We start from the raw sequence: 20,035 nt of genomic DNA on the forward strand, positions 1-20,035 counted from the left end.
CTTTAAATGACATTCTTACGGGGTTTAACACCGGGGCGTCCGCCATAAACAGTTTGGATAACATGCAGCTGGCCCTCCAGATAAATGGGTTAAAGAATCAGCTAAGCAAAGTCCTGGGGGACGAGAATACCGTAGTGGGATCCGCGCTCCACGAAGAGGTGGCAATGACAGTTCACTTAAAGGAGATTATCTCTCAATTGGAGGCGCAGGCCAGGGCTGTAAACGCCTTGATTCGGGAGGATAGAAACGCCTCCAATCAAGCCGCCCAAAATGAGGTGTGCGTGCTCTATGGGGCCTGGTTGCTGGGAGAGGGACAGAGTAACCTCGAGGATCTGAGACAGGGACAGGTCCCCTCCTGGATCAGCAACCAGCACTAAGCAGCACTGCACCCTTATGATAAAATTTTGAGTCCTTGCCAACTTCGTGTAGCGTCGGAAGCCGACCCGGTACCGGTGGACTGTGGAAAGTCAAACCATACCATCATGGGTGTGGTGGTCAGGATGCCCGTGATGGGGGTGTCTCCACGGCCAGCACCCCTGTACCGAGTGGAGAATGTGGGAGTCATTCGTGGAGGGGTGCATGTTCGAATCCAAGAGGTCCCACCTTATGTCACAATGTGGGAGCACACTGTGACAGGTACAGACCTCTCGGGTTGTCGGAGCAGGGGAGCACAGGTAATCCTGTGCCCCCAGCACTTGAACGCTTTTGCAAGGCCACAATGTGGGTTCAGCACTGCTGGGGCAGAGCCTATCAATTGCACAATGGAGGTAATGGCCCCTAACCACGTGCCTCCACAGGTAGCACATGTAGGCGGTGGGACATATTGTGTCACCACAAGTGCCCAACGGTATGAACACGGACCGGGAAGGTGGTGTCCAATACTGTACAGCAGCTTTTGCTTTAAACCCAGGGCAGAGGTTCAATTGGCACACACCAGAATCACACCCATCCCTGAACCTTCCACGATTCACCTCACGGTACAAAACAACCTCAGCCACCTACAACAATATGTCGCCCAGTTTGGCTATCCCATTGCCCCACTACCTGAGAAACTTACAGCCCTCCTCCAGGCAGTGGATTTGTCTCAAAAACATTTTACACCATGGAGCAGAAAACTGAAATTCTAGCAGGGGAGATTGCCCAGATTAAACCCTCAGCATGATGGGATTTGGGAATACGGGCAGACATACCTGCATGGATCCGGGTGGGATCACATGCCTTAGTCATCGGCCAACTCCTGATTGTAGATTATCTGCTAGTTACAAGCTGTAAGCTCAGGAGAAAAAGAAAAAGAACGCAGTTTCTCAGGCTACTACACAGCCCGGAGAGCTGTTGCTAAACATTCAAGGTGTGTAAACAAAGCTTGACCGCGACACTTAGGCGGTTTTGTTATTTCCAGGGATGACTGCGTTTTTCATACATGGCTCCTGGGGAGTTTGCAGGGCAGGTTTCTTTGTTTTACGTTTGAGACTGAAATGAGACTCAATGTACAATTATTGCTGTCACCTTAAGTACATATATGTATGTTGCTGTCGTGTATTGTAACCTGTTGGATTTCTGTGTTTAGTACCGCGTTAAAAGGAATTACGATCTATATCGACGGAATCAGTTTAGAGTTAAACTGGGGAAAGTTGGGCAATTTGGGAGACCTAGGGTTTTCTCACCACCCTGAACTTTGACACACTCGAGTGGTGTCTGACTGTGTCAGATGGGGGATTATGTAGGGGAGGATGAAAACCCCCTCATTTTACCCAGAAGGAAAAGGGATGTGGGATCAGTCTGTGCTGTGAATTGAAACCGATGGAATGAAAACTTTGGGACACAAATGAATGGAGACCCCCCCCCCCAGTGTTTGGACTCATAGGAAAGGGAATTTAATTTGGAACTATCTACCAGAAAGTTTGAAATCCTAAAGTGCACATGGAAGAAACTACGAACTTTAATCGAATTTTGGATTTTTTAAAAGGTGTATGTTGGGTCTGCAAGAAAAGGGGTGGAGTCAATATCAAAAGGGCCAGTTTGGACATTGGACCTAATCAAATTGTCTGGGTACTGTATACCCTCGAAACCTGCCCCTTGAAAACATCAGCATTTAAACAATGCCACATACATATTCCAACACCTTTTTCATCAGGCATAGAAATATCTGGCTCGGCCAGTCTAGCACAATGGCTACAAGAGGCCAATGCAATCAACACCCACTCAAACCTTGAGTAGGTTAAGATCAGTGGGGAAAAAAAAAACTCAATCTAAAACTGCTGCATTTTTCAAAATCAAAAGTCCACCAATGAGAAGAATCGACTTCAGCAGGAGAGGCGGACTGGATAATCTGGCTATAAAAAAGGGGTTTCTGACGTAGTGAGGAAAGAAGTGATGATTTTCCCTGCCCTCGTGATTCAACAACCACAACCACAAACCTCTCGACACTGAAGGAAAACCAGTGCCCGAAGACACCGAAGATAGAAGAAACAAACCACCAGACTGCGGAAGGCACAGTGGTGAGTATAACCTCTGGTCCCCAGAACTCCCAACTCAGTTAGGCCAGGAAAGGTGGGAGGTTGGGCATTGTACTGCTAAACTGGTGTAAAGATTTTCGTTTGGTCCGTTTAGTGGGATTTAGGGGGATTGTTTCGTTGGTGTATGTTGCTGTTTGTTGCAGAAGCCCAGAGAGAGACACCCAAGGTACAACAACCCTGTGAAAACCCCTTACAGCTGTTCAATCCCACCCTTTCCCTTTCCCTTTGCTCTCCTTGAACCTTTGTTGGTTTCTCTCTGTTCCATCACCATTCTCGGTGTTACTGCGTCGGTTAGTGCATAAAATGGTCATGTGACCAAATGCTCTCAGAACTCAACAGGAGCCCGATAATTTCAGCCGAACGTCACGCACTGCTTGTAGCGCAAGATTGTGTGTGTGAGAGCGGTTATATCTTCAGATCCTCAGTGGGATTACTTATGGGGTGCACAGCTCGCAGTCTGGACTGCAAACCGCTCATATTTCCGCTCATATTGCTCTGTCAATATCCACCGTGAGGCTCGGTAATAGCAAACGTAATATTCCTGAAAGCAAAGAGCTGTTTCCAAAACCGAAAAACGTGCAGACCAAATGCACTATTTCTTCTTCACACTTCAGACTGCACTTCCTCAGCGGGGACAATGCTAGAAATACACAGCCATCAACAATTGAATAATCGGTGTTTGTGACACAGTAGGAGGCCATTCTGTCCAGCACATATCTGCCAGCGGTTTGTTAGAGTAATCGAACACTACTCCCTCTGCTCTGCTCTCTCCCTCCATAGTCTTGTGTCTTCATCTGAGTCAAATATTGCTCACTTTTGCCTCAGAAGTTGCAGTGGTGTCTGCCTCAAGTACTTCCTGGAGACAAGCATTCCCCTTCCCCAAAAATTCCTCCTGTACAAACAACATTTATTATCTCCTCTTACTCTCTTAATGTTTGTATAAACAGTGGAACAGTGTTTCCAGATTATACAACATAAGAACATAAGAAATAGGAGCAGGAGTAGGCCATACGGCCCTCGAGCCTGCTCCGCCATTTAATAAGATCATGGCTGATCCGATCATGGACTCAGCTCCACTTCCCCGCCAGTTCCCCATAAGCCCTTATCCCATTATCGTTTAAGAAACGATTTCTGTCTTAAATTTATTCAATGACCCAGCTTCCACAGCTCTCTGAGGCAGTGAATTGCACAGATTTACAATTCTCTGAGAGAAGAAATTTTTCCTCATCTGCGTTTTAAATGGGTGGCCCCTTATTCTAAGATCATGCCCTCTAGTTCTAGTCTCCCCCATCAGTGGAAACATCCTCTCTGCATCCATCTTGTCAAGTCCCCTCAAAATCTTATACGTTTCAATAAGATCACCTCTCATTCTTCTGAACTCCAATGAGTAAAGGCCCAACCTACTCAACCTTTCCTCATTAGTCAACATAGAAACATAGAAGCATAGAAAATAGATTCAGGTGTAGGCCATTCGGCCCTTCGAACTTGCAGCACCATTCAATATGATCATGGCTGATCATTCACCTCTGTACCCCTTTCCTGTTTTCTCTCCATACCCCTTGATCCGTTTAGCCATGAGGGCCATATCTAACTCCCACTTGAATATATCGAATGAACTGGTATCAACAACTATCTGCAGTAGGGAATTCCACAGGTTCACAACTCTCTGAGTGAGGACATTTTTCTTCATCTCTGTCCGAAATAGCTTACCCCTTATCCTTAGACTATGTCCCCTGGTTCTGGACTTTCCCAACATTGGGAACATTCTTCTTGCATTTAACCTGTCCCGTCCTGTCAACCCGCTCCTCTCCGAGTGAACCTTCTCCGAACTGCCTCCAAAGCAAGTATATCCTTTCGTAAATATGGAAACCAAAACTGCACGCAATATCCCAGGTGTGGCCTCACCAATACCCTGTATAATTGTTGCAAGGCTTTCCTGCTTTTATACTCCATCCCCTTTGTAATAATGGCCAAGATTGCATTGGTCTTCCTGATCACTTGCTGTATCTGCATACTATTCTTTTGTGTTTCATGCACAAGTACCCCCAGGTCCCGCTGCATTGCAACATTTTGCAACCTTTCTCAATTTAAATAATAGCTTGCTCTTTGATTTTTCAGCCAAAGTGCATGACCTCACACTTTCCGACATTATACTCCATCTGCCAAATGTTTGCCCACTCACTTAGCCTGGGGCAACTGCGGGAACCAGACCGCTTCCAGGCATCCACAATGAAGCACGCTTTATTTTGGAAACGTAAAGCTGAGAGTGGACAAGTTCCAACCTGGTCAGAGCAATCTGAAGCTTTAATCATTGACACCCTGGTTAAAGATGTCTTGTAACATGTGCTTGCATCAGTCTCTGTGGCACAATGGGCGAGTGTGTTCGTCTGTTAACTGTTCGAGCCCACCCTTGGAAAAAGCCTTTAACTGTTAATTTTCCCTCTGAGGATTCAGTGCCCCACAGTTCCAGGTTGTCAATGTGCATTTTGGCTGCGCGAATATATTCTGCAAACATTGCCAGCTGCACTGTTATCCGGTGAGTTCCCACTCCAGTACATTTGGGAGCATTCAGTTTGAGTAAAACGATTAAAAAAATAGACTGATCATGTTCCTGCAGCAAACACATTGGAAATAAATGTCGTCATTGGGTTTGAAGATACTGTTGGAAATTGATTCTATGGATACATATATAGAACTGGAACATGCCATCGCACCATGTGACACGATATTTAATTTCTGGCTATTGTACAGATGGTATTAGGGGAAACAATTCAGAATACGCTGGATAATTTTAATGGTATTTTACCTGCATCTAATAATGAATATTTGTTGAAGAGAAATGCACCATCACCGTTTTGTCATTTGATCTCTCCTGCCTTCCACCCTGCCCTCCCCCATTTCCCTGCCTCTGCACTTGCTTAAAACTTGTTGCAACTCGAACATTTCCCAGTTCTGGAAGGGAACTTGGGACTTCCAGCGGGAGTTTAAAGACTCTGTAGTGGATATTTTTCTCCGTCTGACTTCTGCCGTTTGGAACGGTGAATTGTTTGTTAAAGAGAGTCAGTGCAGAAGATTCACCATTTCACCTTATTCCTGAACACTGCCTTCTTACCTGAGGACAAAACGTTTCAAACATTGCATTCCAGATCGTAACATCTCCTGAGTAAAAATATATCTCCTCTCCCCACATCCCCCGCCCTGGATTTTTCCTTTTACCAATTATCTTATGTCTGTGTCCTCTGGTTACCGACACTCCTGCCCGTGGAAACAGTTTCCCCATAATTCTGAAAACCTCTATTAAATTTCCCCTCAACTGTGATTACTGGGGTTCTATGTGGGAAGGGTCAGTTCATCCACTTTGCACCGAAGAATGATCGGCCGGGGCATGATCTAAAAACATTGGGCCCAAGTTTCCACATGATTCGCGCCTGATTTTTAGGAGCAACTGGTGGAGAATGGACTACTTTAGACATCGCAATTCTCCACATTTTTTTTTCTGCAGTTCTAGTCAGGTAGAACAGTTCTAGTTTAGAACAGAATTTTTTCTTCAAAAGGGGGCGTGTCCGGCCACTGACGCCTGATTTGAAAGTTTCCACAGTGAAAATGTACTCCAAACTAAAGTAGAATGGAGCCAGTGAAGAATTTTGTAGAACTGAAAAACTCTGTTCTACACATTAAAAAATCAGGCGCAGGTTACAAGTTAGGCGTCCAGAACGAGGTGGGGGGGAAGGGAACTCAGTAAATTTGACAATAAATCCTTATTTATACTTCTACAATTATTATACAAATAAATCCAACCTGAATAAAAATTTATGCCAAGAAAAGATTAAATAAACCATCTTCCTACCTGTGTGAAAGTGCTTCAGTCAGGGCGAATTCTGCAGCTGTTCGTGCCGCTGAGCGGGAAGGGGAGAGCGAGAGAGAGGGGGGAGGGAGGGAGAGAGAGGGGAGGGAGGGAGAGAGGGGAGGGGGAGGGAGGGAGAGAGGGGAGGGGGAGGGGGAGGGAGGGAGAGAGGGGGAGGGAGGGAGAGAGGGGGAGGGAGGGAGAGAGTGGAGCGGGAGGGAGGGAGAGAGGGGAGGGGGAGAGAGGGAGAGAGGGGAGGGGGAGGGGGAGGGAGGGAGAGAGGGGGAGGGAGGGAGAGAGGGGGAGGGGGAGGGAGAGAGGGGAGGGGGAGGGAGGGAGAGAGGGGAGGGGGAGGGAGGGAGAGAGGGAAGGGGGAGGGAGGGAGAGAGGGGAGGGGGAGGGAGGGAGAGAGGGGAGGGGGAGGGAGGGAGAGAGGGGAGGGGGAGGGAGGGAGAGAGGGGAGGGGGAGGGAGCGAGGGGAGGGGGAGAGAGAGAGAGGGGAGGGGAGGAGGGAGCGGGTGTCGGGTCGTGGGGGAAGGGAGCGGGCCTCGGTTCGGGGAGCGGGCCAAAGGTCGGGACGGGGGGCGGAGAGCGGGTCTCGGGTCTCTGTCGGGGCGGGGGGGAGCGGGTCTCGGGTCTCGGGTCGGGGGGCGGGGGAGAGCGGGTGTCGGGTCATGGGAGGGGCGGGAGAGCGGGTGTCGGGTCGGGTCGGGGCGGGGGGGGCGGGGGGAGAGCGGGTCTCGGGTCTCTGTCGGGGCGGGGGGGAGCGGGTGTCGGGGCGGGGGGGGGGGAGAGAGCGGGTGTCGGGTCTGGTCGGCGGGGGGTGCGGGGGGAGCGGGTCTCGGGTCTCTGTCGGGGCGGGGGGGAGCGGGTGTCGGGGCGGGGGGGGGGAGAGCGGGTGTCGGGTCGGGTCGGGGGGGGAGCGTGTCTCGGGTCTCTGTCGGGGCGGGGGGGAGCGGGTGTCGGGTCGGGGCGGGGGCGGGGGGGAGAGTCGGTGTCGGGTCTGGTCGGCGGGGGGGAGGGGGGTGGGAAGCCTTATTCACGCAGCTCCAGTGAGGCCATTCAGCAAGGGCTTGGGGCTTCGTGCTTCGGGCCCCTCCCACACAGTTCGGCGCCTGGAGCTCCTGAACATGCGTGCCCACTGTAGCGCGCATGTGCAGAGGTCCCGACACTGTTTTCAGCCCAGGGACATGGCTCCGCCCCCCTGCAGCTCGTGCTGCGCTGCGCCCGTTTTTTTTTCTTGTGGAAACTTGGGCACTTAATGTTAGAGAATATTTTTTCTGTGTAGTAGCCGGTCCTGTTAATTTTAACAAAAATTGCATCGGATTCCTGGAGTCATAAGCACTTAAAATTTAAACCATTCCACTAAAATACAGTGTGTAAATGAGATAGGGATAAAAGTTCATCACATGGAAAGAGAAAATAAATGATTGAAGCCACCACTGTCCCTCAGTAACCACATTATAATTTCTTTCATTCTGCAAAAAAAAGTTATCAGTCAATTGATGGTGATTAAATGAATTCTTATTTTTCACATTAGCTGCATGTCATCAATTATATACGGTTTAATTTGATAATCGTGTTGTAAATATTATCTCTCTGACCAAGAATCGAACCTGTGTTGCAATGGTGTAAGGGGTGGATTCAGCAAATCATTTGAATATGATCTCAAAGTGGCGTGAATTTATGATCACGGTTACAATTTGTTTTGGTGTGAATCAAGTGGATTGAAAATGACAATAATGTCACCAACTATAACGATGCAGCAATAAAACAATTTATAATTTGCTTATGGTCTGGCGGTAAGGGCTTGGTGATTTCACCGCTCTGTCCTGGGTTTGATTCCCAACCTGGGAAGTTGCACTTTCAATTCAAAACCTTACAAAAACAAGAATTCATCTATTATGCAAATCATGTATAACAAATAAGAATTATTGATTTAAATATTATTATATTCTATGAAATTATTAGAATTTATGAAATTCTTTTGTAAAACTTCAACCATTTATTTTGCCCTGAGCATGTGAGGAATTTTTATCCCTATCTCATTGGGGTTAATTTTGGTACAAATGATGAACCAGGGCACTGGGTGAGGCAAAGGTTTCTGTAGTGTAGCGGTAATCACGTTTGCCTCACACATGAAATGTCCCCGGCTCGGCCTTTTGGCTAAGATCATGCGTAACTGACCTGACAGGGGAGTAACCACCATAACCCCAAGGTGGTTCTCCCTGGATCAGGAAGGTATATGCTTGCTTTTTTGGAAATAGGAGGTGTGTGGGGGGCCAGACCCATCCACCTCCATGGCACGAACCTGGTATTGCAGTACTTCCAGGAACGGTGCAGTGGCTCTAGGCCTTTTGGGTAAGAGCATTGGCGCAGAGTGATCCTTGACGTGTGCAAGGTGACCTCTGGCGTTTGTGATTTGACAAAGAATTGGAACGATTGGCTGCGAATTTCAAAAAAAAAAAAAAAATTCGAATATATTTGCTGTAAAATAAATTGAACAGAAGTAGCCCCAGGCTCCCTGTCTTATGAGCAATGAACATTTTAAATTTCCGAAAAAACAGAGTGTGTAAATTCAGATCGGGAATAACATTTCATCCTGCAATTATTAAAGTTCAGATATTGAATTTTCGACTGTCCTTCAGTCACATTCCGAAATCGAGCTCCCTCTGTGAGCGCCTAACCACTAAACGAGCAGGACACACGTTATAGAGTTTAATTCTGGACTTAATATTTTCTTTGCTGTTTCACAATAACCAGATCTATGCTCCAAAACCCATCTCACTGTTTCCCGATGTCAGGCAGATAAACACATGGGACTGAATCAGTGACTTTGCTTTTTCGACCCTGTCTTCTGAAGCGCCGCACGGTCCCACTCCGACAGTCAATGAGCTGTTGGGACGTTAGTGTATCCAGGCTGTGGGTGGCCACCCCGAGCGCAGCAGAGGGGTTTCTATATTAGATCTGGGTGGGGACAATATTTCCCCTTCTGTCTTCCTCTTGTCTGTATCCCTCTGCTTTGGTTTCTGTAGTTATTCCTCCGGCCTCATTTTATGTGTTTAAAGCGGAACAAAAGATTAAGTGACGACACTCTGGAACAATTTCGTGAAGTGAAATAAAGAGCAATTAAAGAATAAGGGAGAAGCCACTGTCGCCCTTTTGACAGGAGAATAAACTCGCCCATGGCTGTTCATCCACAACAAGTTTAAACATAATCTTCCTGCACGGGATCCTTTCGCGTGGAAAGCAAACGTGATAACAGCTCCACTGCGGAAACCGCTCTGACCAGAAGTACAGCAGAAGGCAGCTGACCAGTGAATGCCTTCTGTGCTGATCGGGAATGTGCTGGCTCACCTTAAACAACTTCTGTCCCTCACTGACAACTGTCAATCCTTCTCCTCCGCTGCCCTTTATACAAACATGTCACTGATCCCCACCCACCACCCCACATCACCATCGTGCTATCTTCCATGTTAGCACAGTGGGGCCGCGGAGACACCTACTCTCTCCCCGCGGTTAGTGAACTCAGTCAGTCTGTAAAATTAAAGGGGAACAAGTGTCCCGCAAAGGGCACGGGAAGGAAGAGAGTCTGTAACCTGGGTTTAATTGTTTGTCAAAGGCTACCCGTCCTGTTGTGTATTTCCAGCAGTTTCCTACTTTCACAGGAGGAGATACCGGGGCTGGACTTTGCTCCTCAAATACAATGAGGTCGGGATAAAAGTTCCTCACGTACTCAGGGCAAAATAATTGATTGAATTTCTACAATGGATTAATGAATGATGTTTAAATCAATGAATCTTTTTTTCCACATGCGATGCATGTAACTCTTTCTCATAAGGTTTTAATTTTGATGGAAGTGCAATTTCCCTGGCCGGAAATCGACCCAGGGCCGCGGTGGTGAGAGCGCCGAATCCTAATCACTGGACCACCAGGGAATGCTGCATTGCTGCATCGCTGCATCGTAATGCTTGGTGTCATTATTGTCCTTTTCTTTAAACATAATAACTTAATTTATTTCTAGTCGGCTGGAAGTCAGAACATGATCCAAAAATTTAATTGTTTTACTTCAGCTGAATGCTCAGTAAAGTAATGGAGTGGGATCTCACTGGATAACAGCAGAGCTGGCAATGTTTGCAGAATATATTCGTGCAGCCAAAACGCACAATGACAACCTGGATCTGTGCGGCACCGAATCCTCGGGGAAAAAACAGTTAAAGGATTCACCCCTGGGTGGGCTCAAACCACCAACCTTTCGGATAAAAACCGAATGCACTAACCCATTGCATCACAGAGACTGATGGAAAAACACGTTGCAAGACATGCAAAACCAGGGTGCAAATCAGTTAAAGCTTTGGATTGCTCTGACCGGGATGGAACTTGTCCACTCTCAGTTGTACTTTTCCAAATAAAGGGTGGGCGATTCATTGTGGATGTGTGGAAGCAGTCTGGTCCCGCACACTGCAGACACTTCCATGTCACCGCCAACCAGCTCTCCTGCAACAGGGGTATCTGACAATTCAGAAGGATAGACAAGAAGGGAAAGGAGGTGGGGTAGCTCTGTTAATAAAGGATGATGTCAGCGAGATGTCAGTGAGAGATGATATTGACTCGAATGAACAAAGTGTTGAATCATTGTGGGTGGAGATTAGAGATAGTGAGGGGAAAACGTCACTGGTGGGCGTAGTTTATAGGCCCCCAAATAATAACTTCACGGTGGGGCGGACAATAAACAAGGGAATAATGGATGAATGTGAAAAAGGAACGGCAGTAATCATGGGGGATTTTAACCGACATATCGATTGGTCAAATCAAATCGCACGGGGTAGACTGGAGGAGGAATTCATAGAATGCATACAGGATTGTTTCTTAGAACATTATGTTACCGAACCTACAAGGGAGCAAGATATCTTCGATTTGGTTCTGTGTAATGAGACAGGAATAATAAACGACCTCTCAGTAAAAGATGCTCTCGGAATGAGTGATCACAGTATGGTTGAATTTGTAATACAGATTGAGGGTGAGGAAGTAGTGTCTCAAACAAGCATACTATGCTTAAACAAAGGGGACGACAGTGGGATAAGGGCCAAATTAGCTAAAGTAGACTGGGAACATAGACTAAACGGTGGCACAATTGAGGAAGAGTGGAGGACTTTTAAGGAGCTCTTTCATAGTGCTCAACAAAAATATATTCCAGTGACAAAGAAGGGCGCTAAGAGAAGGGATAACCAGCCGTGGATAATCAAGGAAATAAAGGCGAGTATCAAATTAAAAACCAATGCGTATAAGGTGGCCAAGGTTAGTGGGAAACTAGAAGATTGGGAAAATTTTAAACGACAGCAAAGTATGACTAAGAAAGCAATAAAGAAAGGAAAGATAGATAACGAAAGTAAACTTGCGCAAAACATAAAAACAGATAGTAAAAACTTTTACCAATATATAAAAAGGGAACGAGTGACTAAAGGAAATGTTGGTCCTATAGAAGATGAGAAGGGGGATTTAGGAATGGGAAATGTGGAAATGGCTGAGACCTTAAACAATTATTTTGCTTCGGTCTTCACAGTGGAAGACACAAAAACATTGCCAAAAATTGCTGGTCACGGGAATGTGGGAAGGGAGGACCTTGAGACAATCACTATCACTAGGGAGGTGGTGCTGGACAGGCTAATGGGACTCAAGGTAGACAAATCCCCTGGTCCTGATGAAATGCTTCCCAGGGTATTCAAAGAGATGGCGGAAGTTATAGCAGATGCATTCGTTATAATCTACCAAAATTCTCTGGTCTCTGGGGAGGTACCAGCGGATTGGAAAGCAGCTAATGTAACGCCTCTGTTTACAAAAGGGGGCAGACAAAAGGCAGGTAACTATAGGCCAGTTAGATTAACATCTGTAGTGGGGAAAATGCTTGAAGCTATCATGAAGGAAGAAATAGCGGGACGTCGAGATAGGAATAGTGCAATCAAGCAGACGCAACATGGATTCATGAAGGGGAAATCATGTTTAACTAATTTACTGGAATTCTTTGAGGATATAACCAGCATGGTGGATAGAGGTGTACCGTTGGATGTGGTGTATTTAGATTTCCAAAAGGCATTCGATTAGGTGCCACACAAAAGTTTACTGCAGAAGATAAAGGTACGCGGAGTCAGCGGAAATGTATTAGCATGGATAAAGAATTGGCTGCCTAACAGAAAGCAGAGAGTCGGGATAAATGGGTCTTTTTCAGGTTGGAAATCGGTGGTTAGTGATGTGCCACAGGGGTCGGTGCTGGGACCACAATTGTTTACAATATACACAGATAACCTGGAGGAGGGGACAGAGTGTAGTGCAACAAAATTTGCAGATGACACAAAGATTAGTGGGGTAGCGGGTTGTGCAGAGGACACAGAGAGGCTGCAAAGAGATTTAGATAGGTTAAGCGAATGGGCTAAGGTTTGGCAGTTGGAATACAATGTTGGAAAATGTGAGGTCATCCACCTTGGAAAACAAAATAGCAAAAGGGAATATTATTTGAATGGGGAGAAATTACAACATGCTGTGGTGCAGAGGGACCTGGGGGTCCTTGTGCATGAATCCCAAAAAGTTAGTTTGCAGGTGCAGCAGGTAATCAGGAAGGCGAATGCAATGTTGGCCTTCATTGCAAGAGAAATGGAGTACAAAAGCAGGGAGGTCCTGCTGTAACTGTACAGGGTATTGGTGAGGCCGCACCTGGAGTACTGTTTGCAATTTTGGTCACCTTACTTAAGGAAGGATATACAAGCCTTGGAGGGGGTACAGAAACGATTCACCTGGCTGATTCCGGAGATGAGGGGGTTACCTTATGATGATAGATTGAGTAGACTGGGTCTTTACTCGTTGGAGTTCAGAAAGATGAGGGGTGATCTTATAGAAATATTTTAAATAATGAAAGGGATAGACAAGATAGAGGCAGAGAGGTTGTTTCCACTGGTCAGGGAGACTAGAATTCGGGGGCACAGCTTCAAAATACGGGGGAGCCAATTTAAAACTGAGTTGAGAAGGAATTTCTTCAGCCAGAGGGTTTTGAATCTGTGGAATTCTCTGCCCAGAGAAGCAGTTGAGGCGAGCTCATTGAATTATTCATATCACAGATAGATAGATTTTTAACCAATAAGGGAATTCAGGGTTATGGGGAGCGGGCGGGTAAGTGGAACTGAGTCCACGGCCAGATCAGCCATGATCTTTTTAAATGGGGGAGCAGGCTCGAGGGGCTAGATGGCCTACTCGTGTTCCTAATTTTTATGTTCTTATGTTCTTATCCTTTTTTAAATATGGAAACCAAAACTGTACTACGTACTCCAGGTGTGGCCTCACCAATACCCTGTATAACTGTAGCAGGACTTCCCAGCTTTTTTATACCATCCCCTTTGCAATAAAGGCCAAGATTCCATTGGCTTTCCTGATCACTTGCTTTACCTGCAGATTAACCTTTTGTGTTTCTTGCACAAATACCCCAAGACCCCGCTGTACTGCAGCACTTTGCATTCTCTCTCCATTTCAATAATAACCTGCTCTTTGGTGTTTTCTGCCAAAGTGCATGACCTTACACATTCCAACATTATACTCCATCTGTCAAATTTTTACCCACTCACTTAGCTCGTTTATGTCTTTTTGCAGATTTTTTGTGTCCTCCTCACACATTGCTTTTCCTCCCATCTTTGTATCATCAGCAAACTTGGCTATGTTACACTCGGTCCCTTCTTCCAAGTCGTTAATATAGATTGTAAATAGTTGGCGTCCCAGCACTGATCCCTGCGGCACACCACTAGTTACTGATTGCCAACACGAGATTAAACCATTTATCCCGACTCTCTGTTTTCTGTTTGGTAGCCAATCCTCTATCCATGCTATTATATTACGCCCAACACCATGAACTTTTATCTTGTGCAGTACCATTTTGTGTGGCACCTTGTCAAATGCTTTCTGGAAGTCCAAATAAACAACATCCACTGGTTCCCCTTTATCCACCCAGTTCATTACATCCTCAAAGAACTCAAGCAAATTTGTTAAACATGACTTGCCCTTCATAAATCCATGCTGACTCTGCCTGACCGAATTTTGCTTTACCAAATGTCCTGTTATTGGTTCTTTAATAATGGACTCCAACATTTTCCCAACCATAGATGTTAGGCTAACTCGTCTATACTCTCCTGCTTTTTGTTTGCCTCCTTTTTTAAATAGGGGCGTTAAATTTGCAGTTTTCCAGTCTGATGGGACATCCCCAGAATCCAGGGAATTTTGGTAAATTACACCCAATGCATCCACAATCCCTGTCGCTAATTCTCTTAAGACCCTAGGATGCAATTCATCAGGTCCAGGGGATTTGTCTGCCTTTAGTCCCATTATCTTACTGAGTACCACCTCCTTAGTGATTGTGATTGTGTTAAGTTCCTCCCCGCTATAGCTCCTTGACTTTCCACTGTTGGAATATTGTTCGTGTCCTCTGCCGTAAAGATTGATACAAAATGTATGCCTTTACTGGCCGAGTCATAGAATATAAGAGCAGGGAGGTTATGCTTTAATTCTATAATACTTTGTTTCGGCCACAGCTGGAGTACTGCATGCACGAGATTTACAAGGATGCTGCGTGGAATGGAGAATCTTAATTATGAGGACAGATTGGATAGGCTGTGTTTCTTCTCATTGGAACAGAGAATGTTGAGAGGAGACCTCATTGAGGTGTACAAAATATTGAGGATCCTGGACACAGTGGATAGTAAGGGCCTATTTCCACTGGTGGAGGGGTCTATTACGAGGGGGCATAGTTTTAAGTTGGTTGGTGGAAGGTTAAGAGGGGATTTGAGGTGGGCGGTGGACTTCTTTCTGCAGAGGATTGTGTGGATCTGGAACTTGCTGCCTGGAAGAGTGGTGGATGCAAAAACCCTCACCACTTTTAAGAGATGGTTGGATGGGCACTTAAAGTGCCGTAACCTGCAGGGTTACGGACCTAGAGCTGGTAATTGGGATTAGACTGGATGACCTTTTGTTGGACGGCACAGGTATAATGGTAAGTACTGCGTGGAATAGAATACGGCCAGGGTGATCTCCTGGAGTAGTTTTGATCGCCTGGATCGGTCAGAGAGGAATTTTCCCAGATTTATTCTAGATAAATTGGCCTGGGTTTTTATCTGGTTTTTGCCTATCCCAGGAGATCACACGGCTCCGGTTGGGATGGAGTGTAGAATGTTTCAGTGCAAGGGGTGTCGCAGTTGTGTGCGGTGGACTGGTTGGGCTGGGTGCTATTTGCCTTTCCGTCATCATTCATAGGTTTATATGCAACCTTTAGGGCTGCTGACCAAGGGCTATGCAGCTCTTTGTCAGCCGGCGTGGACACGATGGGCCGAAATGGCCTCCTTCTGCGCTGTAAATTTCTATGTTTCTATCTTTCTAAAACATTGGTGGGAGTTGTCTATTGGCATCCAAATAGTAATGGTAATGTAGGGGACGGCATCAAAGAGGAAATTAGAGGAGCATGTAACAAGGTTACTGTGGTGTATGCAGCACTCAAATCACTGACTCTGCACAGTCTGGTGTTGTAGTAACTGCTGTGACCTTAGTCGTTTATTGTGTAACTCCAGAGTGCCTCTCAGGTGTGGTGGGCAGCCTTTTATACTCTGTCTTGCAGGTACTTTCGGGTCTCCCACCACAGCGCCCTATGTGGCACATCATTGTAACTACACATAAAATGTACCAGGACAATACATAACATCTCACTCCCCACCCCAGCAGTTCCACAAGCACATTGCATGTAAACTTGGCCTTGTTCATCCTGGTTGATATGTGTCTGTCAGTCCATGACCATCCATTTCCCTCTTCTCCCCCCATGTAGAGATGATGCTTGCGAACCGGTGCATGTATGTGGTATTTGCAGACCTTACATGGGTAATGAAGTACACAAGCATAATCTCCAGCAGAAAGCAGGTATACCTCGACAGTATATTTGTGCAGTACCTATGGATGATTTGAAGAGTTACATTCAAAAGGTTGCAGGTACACTGAACAGTTATTTAATCCCCGCTCCACTGGGTGACGTATGGTGGCGGCATACTGCCCCTTTTTGCCCGAGGTAGTGGGCTGAGCTGAGACAGGGTATCTCAACTAGTGCGTTGCCTCTGTTCTCAGAAAGTAGTCGCCTTTGCGGCTCATCTGAATCACATGAAATCGGAAATCGCATTAATCCATTAGTCATGTTAGTCACAGATCCATTAACCCTTTTACTTGAGCATTGTGATACTAACTCTTTTTGTCGATCATATCAATCATTTTAAACACAGTAGTCATTTCAGCATCAAAATATTAACTCTTGTCATAAATCACGTCTTCATACAAATCACATTAATCATTTTGACTCACTCTTGCTCTTACAAAAGTCTCTTGGTGGGGACCGCCAATGGTGTAAGGCCCTTTTAAGGCTCCCGGGTACATTTCCCTTTTAAGACGCCATCTTGTTTTTCCACGATGTTTCCACAGTGGGGGCCGCCATTTTCGGTGCTGTGCTGGTCCTGCCTCTCTCTATGCACAACTCTGCTGCCATGAGGCTCGCCGCCATCTTAACTTCTTCAGCAAGGTCATTACTTTATCATCACCAGTTCTAGGTTGCTGGTCCAGTACTCTGTGACGAGCTCGGCACAGTGAGTCTTTATCTTCCTGACGAAATGCAGCGCACACTTGTTTACATTTGGTGTCAGAAGTGGGATATCAACAGACGACTACCGAAAACTTGCGAATTAAGAGCCAGACTAGCCTTGGACGAGACGGGAGGAAAGTGGCCACTGGAGCGAGTATAATTTTAATACCGCTCCAGTTTCCTTCGGTTTCAAAAGTCTGAGGAAAGTTTGGCCACGCGCTGGTTCTGAGGTAGCGTCTGAACGAGATCCAGGACAATCTGGTGAATACCTTTTAAACTTAGAATAGGGAAGGATAGGAAATTTGCACGGCGACGCGGAAGGATAAGTAGGGCTTAGAATAGGTAAATCTGGAACCTAGAACAAATTAAGTAAGGCTTACCGTGCGGCGACGTGGAGGGATAGACAATCGCGTGGCGACGCAAACAGGAAAACCGCGCGGCGACACGGAGGGATAGATAATCGCGCGAACTGCGCGGAGACGCAGAGGTTAGGGAGTTAGGTAAATTAAGCCGCGGTGCAACGCGACACTGTGTAAATTTAAAATTGTACTTATTCCAGGTACGGCGTCGATCTTGTATATCACTTGGTCTGCCTAGGCTCTGGGTAAGATAACTTAAACCACCGCGGGGTGACGCGGGGACAATCAGGATTAATTAGGACCCGAATCCAACGCGGGGCGACGCGAGGGATCGGGATTAATTAGGACATCCTACGCGGGGCGATGCAAGGATGGGTAATCATTTAGATAGAACCACGAATACCGGTAGTCCACTACAAAAGTTATGTGAGGAATTCCCTGAAAAAGCTAGACAATTATACTGTTATCTGCAACTTTGAACAAATCACTAGGAGATGATCAATGGCCACTAGGGGGCACCAAATGCTTGGAGGTAGCAAAATGGGTGCAGGGATTAATTTGGAAGAGGGGACCGGGGAAAGGGGATAGGGATCTAATACCCGCATGGATGAATTATTGTCAAAAGCTAAAAGATGCATCAATTCTGTCGAGTTGGCAGGAAAACACCACTAAATTAGGAATTTCATTGACAGAAGGAGGACATATTAAACCCGTAGACGTCTGAAAGAAAGAGTGCGCGCATGAGAAACGTACTAGGAGTTCCACTGGGACCTCTGAGAAAGGTATTGACCTACTACGTAGTCAAATGGTTGGCCTTGCATTGACCGAGGCTGACGAGGAAATTGATGAATGGTCACTGAGTCAGCGCCCAACGGCGCCTCCCGCAGCCCCTGGCCCCTTCCCGTCCACCTCCACCTTACACTCCGGCGGTAGGAGGTAAAGATAAAGATAACCCCACACCAACGAACCGACAAGCCCAGACGGACCCTTCATCCTCTGATAGTGACTCAGATCCCCAGTTCACGAGCCATGTAGCTGAGAGGACCAGATCTCACACCCGGAAAGGCAGATCTCCATCTCGAAAGCACAGGCAGTCGCGTGAATCCACTAGTCAGAATACCAGTCGTGAAAGGCAAAACAAACCCTCCCGCCGATCGGGATGTGGAGGTGCTACGCAGTCAGACGGCTCCGAGCCACCCTCCGACCCAGAAACGTCTTCCGAGGTTGACGACCCCATCCCAAAGCCCCGGCAACAATCCCCAGTCCGATCAATGCCAAACCTTGATGCACAACAAGCTGCAGACCACACCACCATAGATAACTATGTGCCTTGGAAACCAAACGAAATTCTGGCCATTCTGGCCACCATGCCAGATCGAAAGAGAGAACCTGTCAAGTTTATAGATCATATTCGAACTGCCGTCGCAGTTTATAATGCAGAGTCAAGGGACCTGTGGGCCCTGGTACAGCAGACCCTGAGCCCAACTGAGCATGCCCGATTTCTAACTCACCTAAGACGGGCAACCCATGACGCGTTGGTGGCTGCACACCCTAAAAATGCCCAGGACCACCTAAATGCTGTTTTTACAGCTCTCGGCACGACCCTTCAAAAGCCCATCAGTATGGCCGCAGTATTAGAAACTAAACCCAAACGAGACGAAAATGCCGACAAATTCATGGAAAGATTCATTGAAATATACTGAGGTCAATCAGGAGATAATGCCTTCAGGGTGGTAGAGGATTCACCTCAATTCTGCGCTATCCTACTTCAGTGCCTGCCCCATTCGATTGCTCACGTTATGCGGACCAATAATATGAATTGGGCAGATAACAGTAAAGCCCAGATGGAAAGGGCGGCAAAATATTATTGGCAGAAAAAGAAAGAAGAGGGGGGAGGTGCGCCCCCAACCTGGGTCAAGACTGAATACGTGACTAGAAAGGGAGAGCATCCTCAAGGGGAAAGACCGAAACCCGACCCGCGAGAATATCAAATGGAACCACAGTACTGTGTAAGGGGTTGGGTAGATAACCGGGGATATGTGTATACCGAACACCCCAACGGCCCCTGCCCTGCAAAGTATGGACCATCACATGGTCCTCCCCGATCAGGAAGAGGAAGCGGTCGGGGCTGGGGAAGGAGAGGGCAATGCTTCAATTGTGGGCAAGAAGGACAATGGAAGGGAGAGTGCCCCTTCGATCGGCACGAAAGAGGAAGAGGAGGAAGAGGAGGGGGGCAAGGTGGGAGAGGACGGGGATCTTATACTAACTTCTCCCAGAACAACCCCTTTGGCCAACCGTCCCCCGATTATTCATATTGACCACGTAGCTTGATTGTACAGGGAACCTCCCCGGATGACGAACCGATGATATCGTCAAAAATTCGGAATGAGTGGCAACCCTTCTTGATCGATACGGGAGCCTCTATGTCTTCTGCACAGTCGAAGCTTAAACTCCCCGCCTCCACTGAGACACAGGGACTGTCAGGGTTCCTGGGACAAGTCTCTACATTCCCGGTGTCAGAACCAGTTAAAGTAGGTTACCAGGAAGAATCGGTGGAACATCGATTTGTTATCACAACCAATCTGGACTGTAACTTGATGGCTAGTGACCTCCTCTGCAAATTCCATTTGCATTTGGAGTGCGGAGATGATGGGATTATTGTAAAACAGGG

The 20,035-nt window shown here is 46.8% G+C and overlaps 1 pseudogene; it reads left to right on the plus strand.

The window, feature by feature from the left end:
• The first annotated feature begins 8,506 nt into the window (after positions 1–8,506).
• Positions 8,507–8,708, plus strand: LOC139241704 (U2 spliceosomal RNA; annotated as a pseudogene).
• Positions 8,709–20,035: the final 11,327 nt, after the last annotated feature.

This window comes from Pristiophorus japonicus, unplaced genomic scaffold (genome assembly GCF_044704955.1).
Source record: "Pristiophorus japonicus isolate sPriJap1 unplaced genomic scaffold, sPriJap1.hap1 HAP1_SCAFFOLD_113, whole genome shotgun sequence".
Lineage (NCBI taxonomy): Eukaryota > Metazoa > Chordata > Chondrichthyes > Pristiophoridae > Pristiophorus > Pristiophorus japonicus.